Consider the following 20,752-nt stretch of genomic DNA (forward strand, 5'->3'; position numbering starts at 1 on the left):
TTCGCTAAAATAGTGCTGGCGAACATTGTAGATATAAACGAAGAAAATAGAAGTCAAGCATACAAATAGATGTTTCTACAAAAGCTTCGATTACAAAACGAAAATGCAACAAGTTACAGGATTGGAAACAGCTAGTTAAAATCCTCAGGGAGATTGTTTTTGATCTTCAAGTATTGAGTTTCCCACGAAGACATACGAAGCTCAATTAGTGCCCGTTGTTTCTTCAATCTTTCGATCTCTGGCACTAATTTCTGTGCAGTCTCGAAATGTTTAATCCCCGACTGCACCACTTCGAGCAAATCCTGTTGGTTGGATTTTTGTATGGCTGCCTGACAACGTTCAGCTTCCTTTATCTTGTCCTCGAGTACCTTTATCTCTTGTTTCCAGGAGTTGATGTTCTTCTCATAATCATCAAAAGCCTTCTGATTTTCTGAATGCTTAAGCTTGAGGGCCTCACCTTGTTTCGTTGCATCCACAGCAGAATTCCATGAAGAGTCATGAGAGGCCATTGTCTCAGATAGCTCTTTTTCGACATTTTGCTTTCGAAGAATGTTGGCCTGGAGTTGATCAATTAGAGAACCTAGCAGAACAATTACCTCTGAAACTTCTGTGGAGACTTGAAGCAAATCTACTTTCTTTAAAAGTTGATTTAAGTTGTGACTCTTAATAGGTTCCCGGCTGAGAACATCCACAAGATTGACCCCAAAGAATCTCTCTTTTATTTGTCGAAGGAGGCTAGGAATATCTTCCTTGTCACTAGATTCTACAGTCACAGCTGGAGAGACATCAAGTTCCGAAGGCGAAGAAGTATTCACATTCATGATAGCCTTTAGGAAACTAAGAGGATCAGTTTGCTTAAGTTGTTCCAGCTCCGAAGGAGTAGGCTTCGCAGGGGCAAGCGTCGAAGTTGTCCCAGGAATGGCTTCTGTATCAAGAGTCGAAGTTCCTTGAGGATCTTGTTTTTCTGGTTTAGAAGTCTCCTCCATAGCATCTTGCTCCGATGCAGTATCTTCGCTGTCATGTGGTTGTAGGTTCACATTGTCGCTGCCTGAGAATGGGTGATCTTCTTCCAAATTTTTGTCTTGGTGAGTAGGTGGGGATTCGTCAGTGGATTGGCTTTCTTCGACTGGTTCATTAGGCAATATGGTGGCGATTGGCCTAGCATCTTCGAAGACTGGGGAGAGAACATGAGTTTTGTTTTGAGAGGTATCTGTATTAAACGGAGCAGAGTTAGTCATAAAGATAAGCCTTTGAGGGGTTTATTGACGAAAGTTAAAGATTGGCGATTACCGTAAAGTTTGTCAACATTAATGGTAAGGCCATGATCCTTAAAACCTGAAGTGGCAGTGCCAGCATCATCCTGCAATAACAAGGTAAAATGTCAGTTCAATCATTTAGTTAAAATTACAAGATAATATGTGGGGTGAAACCCAAATACCTTGGTTGGGATATTATCTGGACTTGAATTATGACTTTCAACAACGAAAGCATTGCTGGCAGCTTTCAAAGGAGACTCTTCAGAGGATGCCTTATCGCCAGGAGAAGCAGCTTTAGAGGGACTTATCCCTTTCCCTTTTCTTGAAGGGGTAACAGCTTTTTGTTTCTTCCTGTGTCCTTGTCTAGTACGAGGAGGGGATTTATCTTCGCCATCTGAGGCAGCTGTCGAAGAAACTTTCCGCTTCGAACCTGTTGGGGGTTTCGAGCTCTGGAAAATAGATGATAAGTAAGATGAGTACTACTCACAGATTGTACAAGATTAAGAATATGAGATGGGTATGTACCGTGGGCTTCTTGTCAGTGACGATGGAGTCACTCTCACTTGGTTTGTTGCTCTTAGATGTCCCAGAATCCTTTTGGGCAGGAGCTTCCTTAATCTTCCTCCTTCGTGCAACAGCTGTAGTTGAAACTGAAATCAGTATATCAGCAAAGAAAAGAAAAGTCAGTCGAAAAGATTGTCTGAATCCAAACCTTCAGGTATTGGAGTCAAGACACGAACATGTTCAAGATCTATATGTAGATGTCCTTTGAAAGTATCCAAGGTATGCTTAGTCGGAACCACTCGTTCGGCGCGTTTTTTAGTACTGTTTTGAAGGTCTTTTAGAACGTTGCCACACACAAACCAATTTGGAAAAGGAGGGCTCAAAGCCACACCAAAATCCGCACTTGGCAGTGGAGGGAATTTTGGAGGATTAAGTTTGAAAGCCACTTCATAACGTAGTTCTGGTCGAACATACGAGGGCAATTTCAACTTATCCAGTTTGGCGGAAAACTTTTCGCGCAAAATGACTGCAGCCTCACGAACGGTCCGACTAAGATCATCAGGCCTGTAGATAGTTTCAAAGAATTTTTGAAAAGCTTGGATTTCTTTAATATGAGTTGAAGTACCTTTGTGAAAATTCTCCTGCACATCAGCAAAAGCTGCAGTTAGTTCTTGAGCAAGACTATCGGCATCAAAGATTTGGGAGCTATAATAATCCGTCCACCATTGGTGAAAATCTGGTGTAGAGTAAAAAGCAGGTTCGAAAGGAACAGGAGAAAAATTGGTGGTGCCAACGTATTTGTTGATTTTTGTTTCACATTCTCCTTCAGTCAAGTACAAGGTATGGAAACACATATGGCTCCTTTTCTCATATAAGCACTTGGGTTTTATTTGAACCAACCCAAACTGTCTCGAGACCAAATTTGGTTGATAGCACACGAGAATACATTGACCTTTTGATGGTCGAAGGCGATGAGAAAATAACCTTGGAGTCAGAAAGGCTTCCCAAATTTCCATAGACTCAGTTTGTTGATCCTGAGATGTTGATGGGAATTTTCGAGTAAACCATTCGGGACCTATTGTTCTGTGTACAAACGGGGCCATAGAAGGATCGAACTGATTACGCTGGGCAAACATCATTGAATACGCCAGAAAGTGTTCACGAAGCTTCCCAGTTTCTTCTTTTGGAGTTAGGTAAGCTAACCTGGTCCCTTCTATAGTTCGATTCTTGATTTTGCTATCTTCCTCATTGACGTTTCCTCGAAAGGGAAGATGAGTTTCGAATGTAGCGTTAAGCCACAGTTGCAATAGCCAGAAAGGACCAGCATAAAGCAAAGTACCGGATTTGTAATTCTTGGTAAGGTTTGCAGCTTCGCTGAGGTTTTCATAAAGAAACCCTAAAAGCAGTTGGCTGAGGTTGAGCTTTTTTCCAGCATGCAACTGATTAGCCATGCAAAGGTATCTCTTTGCAACTTGTATGGATCTTGAGCAGAAGGCACATCGTGAGAGCCATAGCGCTAAGAAAGCAATATGCTCTTCATCGGATACTGCCGTTTCGGTGGTGATATGGTGCTTCTGGATGAATGCAGTATAAGTGACTAGCGAGTCATTAAAACCAATAGTATCAGTATCCATCTCATTGGGATCGAAGGTTTCGCCAGTTGGTCGAAGTCCTGTAATCGCAGCCACATCGAAAAGAGTGGGGGTAACCATTCCACATGGGAGATGGAAAGTGTTGTGAGAAGCATCCCAAAAGTGAACCGCTGCTACTAGCATGGGTTGGTTATATTCTAAGCCTGTTTTTGACAGTTGAATCAAATCGTATATTCCTAACGATTTCCAGAAGGATTCTTTCTGTTTCTCTACTTTTTCTAACCAGGCATAGTACAAATCAGGATCTTTGGCTAAAGGAATTGACCTAAACACTTTTACAAAGTTGGTCATATAGTTTAACCTAATTTTCGTCAAAGCCAAAGGGGTTACAGTTGAAGTTTCTTCAATGTTAGCAGATTCTCCTGAGGGAGAACAACCATCTTCATCTATCTTAGTTTTGCTAACTAATGGTCTAGTCTTGTAATAAGCAGGGAAGAATCTATTCAGAGATGAAATATTTTCACCTGGTAAAGTTCAAAGGGAATGATTACCTGGGAAGCATAAATAGTGCGTACTTCTTCGGTGTTAGGGTTTGGAATGTGCTCTTGTTCCCTAGACCGTTGTTAGAACAAGATTTGTTCTGATCAATTATCTTAGTTTTGATGATAACAATAATATGAATTTTGCTTAAGATAATATGGTACTCTAATCCAATGCAATTTCCTTTTCAGGAAATATATAAAGAGTATGCATAATTCAGCGCTCAGAAGCTTTGACTCAGAAGGTTCAGCATGCAACATCAGAACATGGTCTGGCAAGACATCAGAAGATGGTCGAAGCAGAATCAGAACATGGGTCTATGGAAGCATCAGAAGAACATGAGATCAGAAGCACTGAAGTTCTGATGGTATCACGCTCAGAAGCACTTCAAGGTCAGAAGATCAGAAGATGCTTTGCACCAAGCTGTTTGACTCTGATGATAATCAAACGTTGTATTTACAAACATCAGATCAGAAGAAAGTACAAGTGGCAGGCTACGCTGACTGACAAAAGGAACGTTAGAAGCTATTAAAGGCAACGTCAGTAGACACAGCGTGAACAAGGCTCGAGGTAGTTGACAAAAGCGTATAACATTAAATGCAAAGCTGTACGGAACACGCAAAGCATTAAATGCATTCAACGATCATCTTCTCAAACGCCTATATATATGAAGTTCTGATGAGAAGCAAGGTTAACCAATTCTGAACGAAATTATTCTGAAAGACTTGCTGAAACGCTGTTCAAATCAAAGCTCAGAAACTTCATCTTCAGCAAAGCTCACTACATTGCTGTTGTAATACATTAGTGAGATTAAGCTTAAACGTTAAGAGAAATATCACAGTTTGTGATTATAGCTTTTAAGAAGCATTGTAATACTCTTAGAAAGATTACATTAAGTTGTAAGTAACTAGATTGATCGTGTTGATCAGAATACTCTAGGAAGTCTTAGCTTGTGTCTAAGCAGTTGTAATTAGAGTGATCACGTGGTGGTCAGGATACTCTAAGAAAGTCTTAGCTTGTGTCTAAGCAGTTGTTCCTAGAGTGATCAGGTTGTGATCAGGATACTCTAGAAGACTTAGTTGCGGACTAAGTGGAAAACCATTGTAATCCGTGCGATTAGTGGATTAAATCCTCAGTTGAGGTAAATCATCTCTGCGGGGGTGGACTGGAGTAGTTTAGTTAACAACGAACCAGGATAAAAATAACTGTGCAATTTATTTTTATCTGTCAAGTTTTTAAAGCTACACTTATTCAAACCCCCCCCCCCCTTTCTAAGTGTTTTTCTATCCTTCAATTGGTATCAGAGCCTGGTTCTAAGGTGCAAGCACTTAACCGTGTTTAGAAAAGATTCAGGAAGAGAAAAATGCTTCATTAAAAGATGGCTGGTGAATCTCAAGCAAATCCAACTCCATCTACATCTGGCTCTGCTGAGCAACACAATGGAAACAATGGTTATACTAGACCACCAGTATTTGATGGTGAAAACTTTGAATACTGGAAAGATAAACTGGAAAGTTACTTTCTTGGTCTAGATGGTGATCTATGGGATCTTCTGATGGATGGTTACAAACATCCTGTAAATGCCAGAGGCGTAAAGCTGACAAGGCAATAAATGAGCGATGATCAGAAGAAGCTTTTCAGGAATCATCATAAATGCAGAACTGTTTTGCTGAATGCTATCTCTCATGCTGAGTATGAGAAGATATCTAACAGGGAAACGGCCTATGACATATATGAGTCCTTGAAAATGACTCATGAAGGAAACGCTCAAGTCAAGGAGACCAAAGCTCTTGCACTAATCCAGAAGTATGAAGCCTTCAAGATGGAGGATGATGAAGACATTGAAAAGATGTTTTCAAGATTTCAAACTTTGACTGCTGGATTGAGAGTTCTTGACAAAGGCTACACCAAGGCTGATCATGTAAAGAAGATCATCAGAAGTTTGTGAAGGATAGAAAAACACTTAGAAAGGGGGGGTTTGAATAAGTGTAGCTTTAAAAACTAGACAGATAAAAATAAATTGCACAGTTATTTTTATCCTGGTTCGTTGTTAACTAAACTACTCCAGTCCACCCCCGCAGAGATGATTTACCTCAACTGAGGATTTAATCCACTAATCGCACGGATTACAATGGTTTTCCACTTAGTCCGCAACTAAGTCTTCTAGAGTATCCTGATCACAACCTGATCACTCTAGGAACAACTGCTTAGACACAAGCTAAGACTTTCTTAGAGTATCCTGACCACCACGTGATCACTCTAATTACAACTGCTTAGACACAAGCTAAGACTTCCTAGAGTATTCTGATCAACACTTGATCACTCTAGTTCCTTACAACTTAATGTAATCTAATAAGAGTTTTACAATGCTTCTTAAAAGCTATAATCACAAACTGTGATATTTCTCTTAACGTTTAAGCTTAATCTCACTAATATATTACAACAGCAATGTAGTGAGCTTTTATGAAGATGAAGTTTCTGAGCTTTGAATTGAACAGCGTTTCAGCAAGTCTTTCAGAATGATTTCGTTCAAAATTCGTTAACCTTGCTTCTCATCAGAACTTCATATATATAGGCGTTTGAGAAGATGACCGTTGAATCCATTTAATGCTTTGCGTGTTCCGTACAGCTTTGCATTTAATGTTATACGCTTTTGTCAACTACCTCGAGCCTTGTTCACGCTGTGTCTAATGACGTTGCCTTTAATAGCTTCTAACGTTCCTTTTGTCAGTCAGCGTAGCCTGCCACTTGTACTTTCTTCTGATCTGATGTTTGTAAATACAACGTTTGATTATCATCAGAGTCAAACAGCTTGGTGCAAAGCATCTTCTGATCTTCTGATCTTGAAGTGCTTCTGAGCGTGATACCATCAGAACTTCAGTGCTTCTGATCTCATGTTCTTCTGATGCTTCCATAGACCCATGTTCTGATTCTGCTTCGACCATCTTCTGATGTCTTGCCAGACCATGTTCTGATGTTGCATGCTGAACCTTCTGAGTCAAAGCTTCTGAGCGCTGATTTATGCATACTCTTTATATATTTCCTGAAAAGGAAATTGCATTGGATTAGAGTACCATATTATCTTAAGCAAAATTCATATTATTGTTATCATCAAAACTAAGATAATTGATCAGAACAAATCTTGTTCTAACAATCTCCCCCTTTTTGATGATGACAAAAACATATATAAATGATATGAATTTGCGATCAGAAAGAGCAGACGGCAAAAGACAAATTACACAGCTATAGCATAAGCATGTGAATATGTCTCCCCCTGAGATTAACAATCTCCCCCTGAGATAAATAATCTCCCCCTGAAATAAATACTCGAAGAACTTTAATAAAAGACTTCCCTGATTATTTCGGTAGAGACGATCACATAAGCTTCTGTCTTCAAAGAATTCATAGCTTCTGACTTCTGCTTCCATTGGACAGCTTCAGAACTTGAATTTCTTTAGATCCCTAGAACACTCATAGCTTCTGATTCCTGCTTCCATCTAGGACAGCTTCAGAACTTGAATTTCTTTGATCTTCAGAACATTCCCAGCTTCTGATTCCTGCTTCCATCTAGGACAGCTTCAGAACTTGAATTTCTTTGATCTTCAGAACATTCACAGCTTCTGATTTCTGCTTCCATTTAGGACAGCTTCAGAACTTGAGTTTTCTGGATCTTTAGAACATTCACAGCTTCTGATTTCTGCTTCCCTCGGATAGCTTCAGAGCTTTGAATTTCTACCAACATCACTTCATGCTAGATTTGTATCAGAACATTGTTGAATGTACCAGAGCATCATCAGAGCATCTCTACATCCTGAAATGTTACAGAACAAAAACTAAACGACAAAAGTCAGCATGAACGAGTCAGAACATAAAATGTATCTGAGCAAATAGAATTTTGTCACAGCAAATAGACAAATTTTGGATCAAATTCTATTATCGGTGCTTCTGATTCTGAAGCTTGATAGCACTCAGCTTGCTTCAGTTTCCATAAGCTTATTCTTTTTACAGAATAACGCTTCTTATGGTTTTGCTTCTTGTGTTTGCTTTGAAGATTTTCTTCACTTCTTTATACCTGCAAAACACTTAAACCATATAGAACTTGCAGTTCTTGTTAGTGAAAGCAACTGATTAAACCAAATCATTTATCACATATTTCTCCCCCTTTTTGTCATATCATCAAAAAACAGAAAAGATTCAGAGACAAACAAAAAGAAACACACGGAGGAAAAAGATGATTTCATTTAAGTGCAAACAACAGGTACAGAAGTACACACAGAGAAGAAAGACAAGATGCACAAAAAAAAAACAGATGCAGCAAAAAGAAAGAAACAACACAGACTCAATCTATGACCCTAGCTTTGACAGGATCTTGGCCAGCATCTCTTGAATCTCATTGTTGTGTCCATCTTGCCTCACCATGAAAGTTCTAAACTCAGCATTGAGTGAGATTTGCTCATCCTGTCTCTTCTGAATTTCTTCCAGAGTCCTTGCAAGACGAGAAGATTGATCAGAAGAAGTTTCACCGCTTTCAACTACAGGAATAGCAACTTGATCTGTAGCTTCCATGGATAGATCATTTGGAGGATTTTCCTCAACGGGATCTGATTCAGCAACATGATATTCAGCATCTGCTTCTTGCATAGAAGCATCTCCATATTCTGCAGCAGGAATTTCTGAGTCTCCATTCTCAAGTGCCTGAAGAATGGCAGCTAAATTCCTGGGAGCAGAAGGACCTTCAACTTCTGGTGGGTCAACAACTTCCGGAATGACCACGCTTGGGCCTTTCTTAGAAGGATTTTCCCTCAGATAGTTAAAGAGTGACTTGATGTCTCCGAGCAGAACAGGATGATCAGGAATAAAGATAACCATATCCCTGCATGGATTTGCTTCCATTGCAGCAGCCAGTCTTAACTGTTCCAGCTCATCCACAAAGGGTTTCTCTTCAGCCGCAACACAATTTCTGAGAGGATGGTAGTATTTATCATCCTTCAGAAGGTAGCCAGGGTAACTAGGAGCAGCAACCACTAGTCTTTTCTGTACTCCCATTGCTTCTACTTGAAAATCCTTGCGAAATCTTCTCCAGAGATTTCTTGTAGAAACATCATCCAGACCATTTAGAAATGCATCCTTCAGAAGGTCTAAACTGCTAATCACCTCATGTCTGAAAAGTTCCAGGTAGGTATAGGGTTCAGGTTCAGGCGGATTGAAGGTGAATTTGTAGTCAGGGTAGAGAAGACAGTAAGGTTTGGATTCTCTGGTAGGTAAGGGATGGGATATAGAAGATGGAGGTGCGGTGGATGAGGAAGAAGGGATATCTGAGAGAATGATTGATGATGATGGAATATCAGAGATGATAGATTGAGAAGAGGATGGAGTATTTGTAAAGGGAATAGGTGAGAAAGATTTATCAGAAGGGGTTGGAGGAAGAATACTTAAAGGTGTGGGATTTAAAATAGGAGAGGAGAAGGATGATGGAGAAGGATTTGGTAAGGTGAAGTTTATTTTTGGTTCAGATGGAGGTGATTGGGAAGATGGTTTAGGGACAGAAGGAGGTGGAATGAAAACCTGCCTGGAGGTTTGTACAGAAGAAGAGGATCTGGTTCTGCGAAAGGAATCTCTGATCCTTTTATCTCTTCTTTCTTCAGAGTTTACCTTGTCAGGATCAAAGGTGACTCTCAACTTCTTTGCTTCCTTAGCCTCATCTTCTCGGGCTTTTCTTTTAGACCGAGCCTTTTGTTCCTTCTGATCCTTCTTTAAAAGGTCAGCCTTGGACGGAAGTATTCTGCCACGGATCCAAGCAGGATCAATATCTGATTGCTTCCTAACACAATCTTCCAGGTAAAGCTTGATAGTCTGATGCAGTTCTTCTTGAAACAAGGGGGCAAAACCTTCAACAGCAACTCTTCTTGAGAGAATGTCAGGAAAGCTTGAGCATACGGAAGGTACACTTTGAATGAGTTCTAATCTGAACAAATCCACACCATTGAAAATGGGACCTTGAACTACTCCAAGCAAATGGGATGCATTGAGTTTTTTGATGGAGTCCAGCACTTTGCTTTCAATCAGAATGTCTGAAATCATTCTTCCAAAAGGAATAGTCGTTCTTGAAATATGAGGGTACTTCGCCCTTTCGTCTTCTCTTGACTCAAAGATAGAAGTCTTCAGATTCTCAAACAAAATATGGGAGATGTTGATTTCAGTCTTTTTGCCAATGCAGAAAAGAGTATACTTGTGATCCGGACTGATGTAGGAGGAGGAGAGCATCCTTTTTCTGTGGTGAAGGGAACCCAGAATAATCTCAGCCCATACTCTATTAAACGGCCTTAAGGTGCCTGTGTTATTAGAGTCAATTCCACAAGTCTGAGAGATTTGTTGTTCAACTTTAGGCCAATCAACTGATGCATGTCGAAAACCAGTCCAGCCTTCTTCATCCTTCAGATTGTACAGCTTCCTGATGAGCTTTTCAGTGATAACCACTTCATGCCCTAGCACGAATGAAATGATGGCAGTTGGGGTAACCGTTGCATGTACCCAGAAATCCTTCACAAGTTCAGGATAAATTGGACCAACCAATCTATCAAGATACTTAGACCATCCTTGCTCAAATATTCTTGCATCACATTTAAAGCCATTCGCTTTAAGATTGTTTAAGTCCACAGCAGTTTCACATAAAACTTCCAGTTCTTTCGTGGGTATTAAGCAAGTTTTCAATGGAGCATACTCATATTTGCTTAGAAGAATCTGTGTAGAGGTGAGGTTTTCTTTTGAGTTTGATGAACAAGAAGATGAGTTCATGATGATTATGCTTTGAGATCAAAATCAAAAACTAGGGTTTTAAAAAACTGCAACGAGGGGGATGCACAAGAGAGAGAGAGAAAGAGAGAGAAAGAGGGAACGAAGATGAAACGGGTTATTTAAAAGATTTGAAAATAAAGAAATCATTATACATTTAATGAGAAATGACATTAGGAGAGAGAACATGGTAAATGAAATGATTTTAAAGCAGTTACCTAGGTCGGCGTCTTTTCAACTGCACGCTTTGTACTAACCGCATAGACACGTGTTCATCATCAGATAATGGATGTCAGTTGTAGAATATGAATAGACTTTACGCCTTTTTGATTCTGATCACTGCTTCTGATTGATCAAGTTTCTCTTCTGGAAACGCTCCTTCCGAAGTGTGCTGATGTAAATCTGAATGATCTTCTGATCCATTCCTTCTGATATACATAGCTTCTGGAGATTTGCTTCTTGGTTCTGCATCTTCTGATAAGATAAACTGTATTTGCAAAATTCTTAAGCTGCTTTGTTTCATCAGAAGCAAGTTTATCATCAAACCAGATATTGATTGATTCTTCTACAATAAATGTTTCAATTATTTTATATTCTGTAGCTTTTAGAGCATTCAGAATACTCAAGAACGAAACACCATTGCTTTAGAAACAAACTTAAACAGATGGTTCCAGATCTAATAAACTTGCTCTTCTGATCTCCTTCACACTTAGCTTCTCCAGCAGATTTAAGTATCAGGACTTAGAAAACAGTCCTTCTTCTCTTCAAGTGTTGAGAACATCTTGAGTCCAGGTGACATGACATGTTGTATGTGATCTTCTTTGTCACCAAGAGAATCTGCAAAAGAAATAATCTTTTTCTTTGGTACCCACATCTTCTTGGGTCCTTTCTTGTTAGTTCTCTTCAAGTTCTGGTGGAACTTGGGTTTAGCAAAATATTTAACAGGAGGAACAGAATGATACTTCTTATTCTGAGTTTCATGATATTTCCTAGGTTGTGTCACATGCTTCTTAGTGTGTGTTATGTGAAAGCTTTGTGCATGTGATGTGTGCCTAATATCATGGGAGTGGCCAAATTTAAATTGGTTATACAGAGGCTTGTGTGATATTTTCATATCATCCACAGATTCAAGCTTGTATGGGATTTCACCCTCATAACCAATGCCTACTCTATTATTTCCAGACACAGCATATATCATAGAAGCAAGTTGACTTCTGCCTATGCTTCTAGATAAGAATTTTCTGAAGCTCAAGTCATATTCTTTCAGAATATGATTCATGCTAGGAATGGCTTTTTCTGTTTCAGAAGGAGATCCACTGTTTTTGGATAAATTTAAAACTTTTTCCTTTAGTTCAGAATTTTCCAATTCCAGCTTCTTAGTTTCAAATTCAAATTGCTTCTTCAGCTTTTTGTATTTGATACTAAGATGAGCTTTGAGTTCCAGAAGTTCTGTTAGACTGGAAACTAACTCTTTTCTAGATAGTTCAGAAAATACCTCTTCAGAATCTGATTCTGATGTAGATTCTGATCCATCATCTTCTGTAGCCATCAGCGCAAAGTTGGCTTGCTCATCTTCAGAGTCAGGTTCATCTTCTGATTCAGAATCATCCCATGTTGCCATAAGACCTTTCTTCTTATGAAACTTTTTCTTGAAATTCTCCTTCTGAAGTTTTGGACATTCATTTTAATAGTGTCCAGGCTCATTGCATTCATAGCACATGACCTTCTTTTTGTCAGATCTTCTGTCATCAGAAGATTCTCCACGTTCAAATCTCTTTGAACTTCTGAAGCCTCTGAACTTCCTTTGCTTGCTTTTCCAGAGTTGGTTTACCCTTCTGGAGATCATGGACAGTTCATCTTCTTCTTCAGATTCTGATTCTTCAGGATCTTCTTCTCTAGCCTGAAAAGCGTTAGTGCATTTTTTGATATTTGATTTTAATGCAATAGACTTACCTTTCTTCTGAGGCTCGTTTGCGTCCAGCTCAATTTCGTGGCTTCTCAAGGCACTGATAAGCTCTTCCAAAGAAACTTCATTCAGATTCTTTGCAATCTTGAATGCAGTTACCATTGGACCCCATCTTCTGGGTAAGCTTCTAATAATCTTCTTTACATGATCAGCCTTGGTGTAGCCTTTATCCAAAACTCTCAATCCAGCAGTAAGAGTTTGAAATCTTGAAAACATCCTTTCAATGTCTTCATCATCCTCCATCTTGAAGGCTTCATACTTCTGGATTAGTGCAAGAGCTTTGGTCTCCTTGACTTGAGCGTTTCCTTCATGAGTCATTTTCAAGGACTCATATATGTCATAGGCCGTTTCCCTGTTAGATATCTTCTCATACTCAGCATGAGAGATAGCATTCAGCAAAACAGTTCTGCATTTATGATGATTCCTGAAAAGCTTCTTCTGATCATCGCTCATTTCTTGCCTTGTCAGCTTTACGCCTCTGGCATTTACTGGATGTTTGTAACCATCCATCAGAAGATCCCATAGATCACCATCTAGACCAAGAAAGTAACTTTCCAGTTTATCTTTCCAGTATTCAAAGTTTTCACCATCAAATACTGGTGGTCTAGTATAACCATTGTTTCCATTGTGTTGCTCAGCAGAGCCAGATGTAGATGGAGTTGGATTTGCTTGAGATTCACCAGCCATCTTTTAATGAAGCGTTTTTCTCTTCCTGAATCTTTTCTAAACACGGTTAAGTGCTTGCACCTTAGAACTGGTGCTCTGATGCCAATTGAAGGATAGAAAAACACTTAGAAAGGGGGGGTTTGAATAAGTGTAGCTTTAAAAACTAGACAGATAAAAATAAATTGCACAGTTATTTTTATCCTGGTTCGTTGTTAACTAAACTACTCCAGTCCACCCCCGCAGAGATGATTTACCTCAACTGAGGATTTAATCCACTAATCGCACGGATTACAATGGTTTTCCACTTAGTCCGCAACTAAGTCTTCTAGAGTATCCTGATCACAACCTGATCACTCTAGGAACAACTGCTTAGACACAAGCTAAGACTTTCTTAGAGTATCCTGACCACCACGTGATCACTCTAATTACAACTGCTTAGACACAAGCTAAGACTTCCTAGAGTATTCTGATCAACACTTGATCACTCTAGTTCCTTACAACTTAATGTAATCTAATAAGAGTTTTACAATGCTTCTTAAAAGCTATAATCACAAACTGTGATATTTCTCTTAACGTTTAAGCTTAATCTCACTAATATATTACAACAGCAATGTAGTGAGCTTTTATGAAGATGAAGTTTCTGAGCTTTGAATTGAACAGCGTTTCAGCAAGTCTTTCAGAATGATTTCGTTCAAAATTCGTTAACCTTGCTCCTCATCAGAACTTCATATATATAGGCGTTTGAGAAGATGACCGTTGAATCCATTTAATGCTTTGCGTGTTCCGTACAGCTTTGCATTTAATGTTATACGCTTTTGTCAACTACCTCGAGCCTTGTTCACGCTGTGTCTAATGACGTTGCCTTTAATAGCTTCTAACGTTCCTTTTGTCAGTCAGCGTAGCCTGCCACTTGTACTTTCTTCTGATCTGATGTTTGTAAATACAACGTTTGATTATCATCAGAGTCAAACAGCTTGGTGCAAAGCATCTTCTGATCTTCTGATCTTGAAGTGCTTCTGAGCGTGATACCATCAGAACTTCAGTGCTTCTGATCTCATGTTCTTCTGATGCTTCCATAGACCCATGTTCTGATTCTGCTTCGACCATCTTCTGATGTCTTGCCAGACCATGTTCTGATGTTGCATGCTGAACCTTCTGAGTCAAAGCTTCTGAGCGCTGATTTATGCATACTCTTTATATATTTCCTGAAAAGGAAATTGCATTGGATTAGAGTACCATATTATCTTAAGCAAAATTCATATTATTGTTATCATCAAAACTAAGATAATTGATCAGAACAAATCTTGTTCTAACAGTTTGCCCAGAAGATGGGGCCCAATGGTGACTGCATTCAAGATTGCAAAGAATCTGAATGAAGTTTCTTTGGAAGAACTTATCAGTGCCTTGAAAAGCCATGAAATTGAGCTGGACGCAAATGAGCCTCAGAAGAAAGGTAAGTCTATTGCATTAAAATCTAATGTTAAAAAATGCACTAACGCTTTTCAGGCAAGAGAAGAAGATTCTGAAGAATCAGAATCTGAAGAAGAAGATGAACTGTCCTTGATCTCCAGAAGGCTAAATAAACTCTGGAAGAACAAGCAAAGGAAGTTCAGAGGTGTCAGAAGTTCAAAGAAATTTGAACGTGGAGAATCTTCTGATGACAGAAGATCTGACAAGAAGAAGGTTGTCTGCTATGAGTGCAATGAGCCTGGACATTACAAGAATGAGTGTCTGAAACTTCAGAAAGAAAATCCCAAGAAGAAGTTTCATAAGAAGAAAGGTCTTATGGCAACCTGGGATGAATCAGAACATGATTCAGACTCTGAAGATGAGCAGGCTAACTGTGCGCTGATGGCGACAGAAGATGATGGATCAGAATCTACATCAGAATCAGATTCTGAAGAGGTATTTTCTGAACTATCTAGAAAAGAGTTAGTTTCCAGTCTAACAGAACTTCTGGAACTCAAAGCTCATCTTAGTATCAAATACAAAAAGCTGAAGAAGCAATTTGAATTTGAAACTAAGAAGCTGGAATTGGAAAATTCTGAACTGAAGGAAAAAGTTTTAAATTTATCCAAAAACAGTGGATCTCCTTCTGAAACAGAAAAAGCCACTCTTAGCATGAATCATATTCTGAAAGAATATGACTTGAGCTTCAGAAAATTTTTATCTAGAAGCATAGGCAGAAGTCAACTTGCTTCTATGATATATGCTGTGTCTGGAAATAATAGAGTAGGCATTGGTTATGAGGGTGAAACCCCATACAAACTTGAACCTGTTGATAAGATGAAAATCACATACAAGCCATTGTATGATGAGTTCAAGTACGGCCACTCACATGATATTAGGCACACATCACATGCACAAAGATTTCACATAACACACACTAAGAAGCATGTGACACAACCTAGGAAATATCATGAAACTCACATTAAGAATTATCATGTTGTTCCTCCTATTGCTTACAATGTTAAACCCAAGTTCAATCAGAACTTGAGAAAAACTAACAAGAAAGGACCCAAGAAAATGTGGGTACCTAAGGATAAGATCATTCCTATTGCAGATATCCTTGGCTATAAAAAGGACAAAGCACAACATGTCATGGTACCTGGACTCTGGATGCTCACGACACGTGACAGGAAGAAGGTCTATGTTCCAAGACCTGGTGCTTAAGTCTGGAGGAGAAGTCAAGTTTGGAGGAGATCAGAAGGGCAAGATAATTGGCTCTGGAACTATAAAGTCTGGTAACTCTCCTTCCATTTCAAATGTACTTCTTGTAGAAGGGTTAACACATAACCTCTTATCTATCAGTCAATTGAGTGACAATGGTTATGATATAATCTTTAATCAAAAGTCTTGCAAGGCTGTAAATCAGAAGGATGGCTCAATCCTATTTACCGGCAAGAGGAAGAACAACATTTATAAGACAGATCTGCAAGATCTTATGAGTCAGAAGGTGACTTGTCTTATGTCTGTTTCTGAAGAGCAGTGGGTCTGGCACAGAAGATTAGGTCATGCTAGTTTAAGAAAGATTTCTCAGATTAACAAACTGGATCTTGTCAGAGGACTCCCTAATCTGAAATTCAAATCAGACGCTCTTTGTGAAGCATGTCAGAAGGGCAAGTTTTCCAAACCTGCATTCAAGTCCAAGAATGTTGTTTCTACCTCAAGGCCATTAGAACTCTTGCACATTGATCTGTTTGGCCCAGTAAAAACAGCATCTGTCAGAGGGAAGAAATATGGATTAGTCATTGTAGATGATTATAGCCGCTGGACATGGGTAAAGTTCTTGAAACACAAGGATGAGTCTCATTCAGTGTTCTTTGAATTCTGCACTCAGATTCAATCTGAGAAAGAGTGTAAAATCATAAAGGTCAGAAGTGATCATGGTGGTGAATTTGAGAACAGATTCTTTGAAAAGTTCTTCAAAGAAAATGGTATTGCCCATGATTTCTCTTGTCCTAGAACTCCACAGCAAAATGGAGTTGTAGAACGAAAGAATAGGACTCTGCAAGAAATGGCCAGAACCATGATCAATGAAACCAATATGGCTAAGCATTTCTGGGCAGAAGCAATAAACACTGCATGCTATATTCAGAATAGAATCTCTATCAGACCTATTCTAAATAAGACTCCTTATGAATTGTGGAAGAACAGAAAGCCCAACATTTCATATTTCCATCCTTTTGGATGTGTATGCTTTATTCTGAACACTAAAGATCATCTTGGTAAATTTGATTCCAAAGCACAAAAATGTTTCCTTCTCGGATATTCTGAACGCTCAAAAGGCTACAGAGTATACAATACTGAAACATTGGTTGTAGAAGAATCAATCAATATCAGGTTTGATGATAAGCTTGGTTCTGAAAAACCAAAGCAGTTTGATAATTTTGCAGATTGTGATATTGATGTATCAGAAGTTGTTGAGCCAAGAAGCAACGCATCAGAAGCAGAGCTTCTCAGAAGCAAAGAATCTGAAGATCAAGTATCAGCTTCTCTGGAGAATCTAAGCATTTCTGAAGAACCATCTGTCAGAAGATCATCCAGACTCATTTCTGGTCATTCAGAAGATGTCATTCTTGGAAAGAAGGATGATCCAATCAGAACAAGAGCATTCCTTAAGAACAATGCAGACTGTCAATTAGGTCTTGTATCTTTGATCGAGCCAACTTCTGTTGATCATGCTCTAGAAGATCCAGACTGGATAATTGCTATGCAAGAAGAACTGAATCAGTTTACAAGGAATGATGTTTGGGATCTTGTTCCTAGACCAGATGGATTCAATATAATCGGTACAAAATGGGTCTTCAGAAACAAGCTCAGTGAGAAAGGTGAAGTGGTAAGAAACAAAGCCAGACTGGTGGCTCAGGGTTACAGTCAGCAAGAAGGGATTGACTATACAGAAACCTTTGCACCAGTGGCCAGGTTAGAATCTATTCGTCTATTAATTTCATTTTCCACTCAACATAACATCACTCTCTATCAGATGGATGTTAAGAGTGCTTTCTTAAATGGTTATATAGATGAAGAAGTTTATGTCCATCAACCTCCTGGTTTTGAAGACTCTATGTCTCCTAATCATGTTTTTAAACTAAAGAAATCATTGTATGGATTGAAACAAGCTCCCAGAGCTTGGTATGAACGCTTAAGTTCTTTCCTTCTGGATAATGGTTTCACTAGAGGAAAAGTGGACACTACTCTCTTTTGTAAAACCTTTAAAAGGGATATTTTAATTTGTCAAATATATGTAGATGATATTATTTTTGGAACATCTAATGCTACACTTGGAAAGGAGTTTGCTGAGTCTATGCAGGCTGAGTTTGAAATGAGCATGATGGGAGAACTCAAGTACTTCCTTGGAATACAAATAAATCAAACATCAGAAGGAACGTATGTTCACCAAACCAAGTATGTGAAGGAACTTCTGAAGAAGTTTAATCTTCTAGACTGCAAAGAAGCCAAAACTCCTATGCATCCAACATGCATCCTAGGTAAGGATGAGGTAAGTAAGAAGGTAGATCAGAAGTTATACAGAGGTATGATTGGATCTCTTCTATATTTGACTGCTTCTAGACCTGACATTCTTTTCAGTGTTTGTTTGTGTGCTAGATTCCAATCAGATCCTAGAGAATCTCATTTAACTGCTGTTAAGAGAATTCTAAGGTATCTGAAAGGTACTACTAATGTTGGCTTAGTTTACAGAAAATCTAAAGAATACAACTTAGTAGGATTTTGCGATGCTGACTATGCTGGAGACAGAATTGAAAGAAAGAGTACTTCAGGAAGTTGTCAATTTCTTGGAAGTCATTTGATCTCCTGGTATAGCAAGAAGCAAGCAACTATTGCTCTATCAACAACAGAAGCAGAATATGTCTCTGCTGCTGGTTGTAGTACACAAATGCTCTGGATGAAGAGTCAGCTAGAAGATTATCAGATATATGAGAGTAACATTCCTATATTCTGTGATAATACTTCTGCTATATGTTTATCTAAGAATCCTATTCTTCATTCAAAAGCTAAACATATTGGGATTAAACACCATTTCATAAGGGACTATGTTCAGAAGGGTGTTCTATCTTTAAACTTTGTGGATACAGACCATCAATGGGCTGATATCTTTACAAAACCCCTGGCTGAAGATAGGTTTAAGTTCATTCTGAAGAACATCAGTATGGATTTATGCCCAGAATGAGAAGATGAGAAGTTCTTATGTATGAGTATCTTCTGAAATGAAAGTGGATTATTTGTTAATCAGAAGTTCTGATTGAAATCAATTAGAAATTATGATTCAGTTATTACTAACGTTTCATTGTCTAAGTTGATTCAGAACCTCTTTAAAAGCAAAACAGCTGTAACGTTTTATCTCGGGATGGTAAACCTGTCTTTACTGTTCATGGATAAGCGCGCGTGCAGTTGAAGGGACGCCGACCATAGGTAACTGTGCAAGTCACCTCATTTGTCTTTATTATCTCTCCTCATGTCACGTAACATTAAATGCTATTCATCATTTTTTTAAAACGCTTCTCCTTTCATCTTACTTTTTCTCTGTTGCACTCTTTCATTTTTCTTTCTATTTAAATCCTCCGTTCCTTTGCATTCCTCATCGAGTTTTCTCTCTCTCTCTCTCTCTCTTCTATTTCCTTTCTTGCTCAAACAAAGTCTTTTTATTTTTCTCTTTAAAAAAAAAAAATTCCTAGTTCAAACCTAGCGTTCATCATGAATTCTCTCAACTCAATGAGAACGGATGGAAGGGTTACTCAGTTACCGGATGTGAAACATATCTTGGGATGGCTCTCCAAGTCTCTTTCAAGACAGATCTCTTCTTCAATGCTGTTATCAACATTTATCCAAAGGAAGAAGACCTTCTTGAGTCACTGGAGCCCGTTTGCAACATTAGCTCCCTGTCTGTGAACTGTCCCTCACTTCCTCCCTGGTCTCTTGAATCTCTCCTACAGTGGAGGTTCTAGTCTGAAAAGACAAGAAGACCACAGGGATTCTTGATGGGTTGACACAGATTATGTCTTGCTAGGGTTTTGTTTTTAATTTTTGTAGTCATTTCCTCTTGGGATGACTTTTTATGTATTTGCTAGGAATGTTTCTCATCTTGTTAAACATAAGAACCTTTGTAAAATCTTTTGATTATCAATGAAAAGTTTCTTTGTTTTTTACATTCCAGTGATTTTATTTGTCGTTTTATACATCTGAATCTTTTGAATATTCTTTTTGATGTTATGACAAAAAGGGGGAGAAATAAATGATAAATGATTTGATTAATCTATCAGTTGCTGGGTAAAGCTCCCACACATTCACTAACAAGAACTGCAAGTTCTATATGGTTTAAGTGTTTTGCAGGTATAAAGAAGTGAAGAAAATTGTCAAAGCAAACACAAGAAGCAAAACCATAAGAAGCGTTATTCTGTAAAAAGAATAAGCTTATGGAAACTGAAGCAAGCTGAGTGCTGTCAAGCTTCAGAATCAGAAGCACCGATAATAGAATTTGATCCAAAACTTGTCTATTTGCTTTGACAAAATTCTATTTGCTCTGATATATTATTTTAGCCTATATGGCTCTGATACATATCATGTGTTCTAATATACATTTTATGTTCTGACTCGTTCATGCTGACTTTTGTCGTTTAGTTTTTGTTCTGTAACATTTCAGGATGTAGAGACGCTCTGATGATGCTCTGGTACATTCACCAATGTTCTGATACAAATCTAGCATGAAGTGATGTTGGTAGAAATTCAAAGCTCTGAAGCTATCCGAGGGAAGCAGAAATCAGAAGCTGTGAATATTCTAAAGATCCAGAAAACTCAAGTTCTGAAGCTGTCCTAAATGGAAGCAGAAATCAGAAGCTGTGAATGTTCTGAAGATCAAAGAAATTCAAGTTCTGAAGCTGTCCTAGATGGAAGCAGGAATCAGAAGCTGTGAATGT

This window comes from Vicia villosa, linkage group LG4, assembly GCF_029867415.1.
Source record: "Vicia villosa cultivar HV-30 ecotype Madison, WI linkage group LG4, Vvil1.0, whole genome shotgun sequence".
Classification (NCBI taxonomy): domain Eukaryota; kingdom Viridiplantae; phylum Streptophyta; class Magnoliopsida; order Fabales; family Fabaceae; genus Vicia; species Vicia villosa.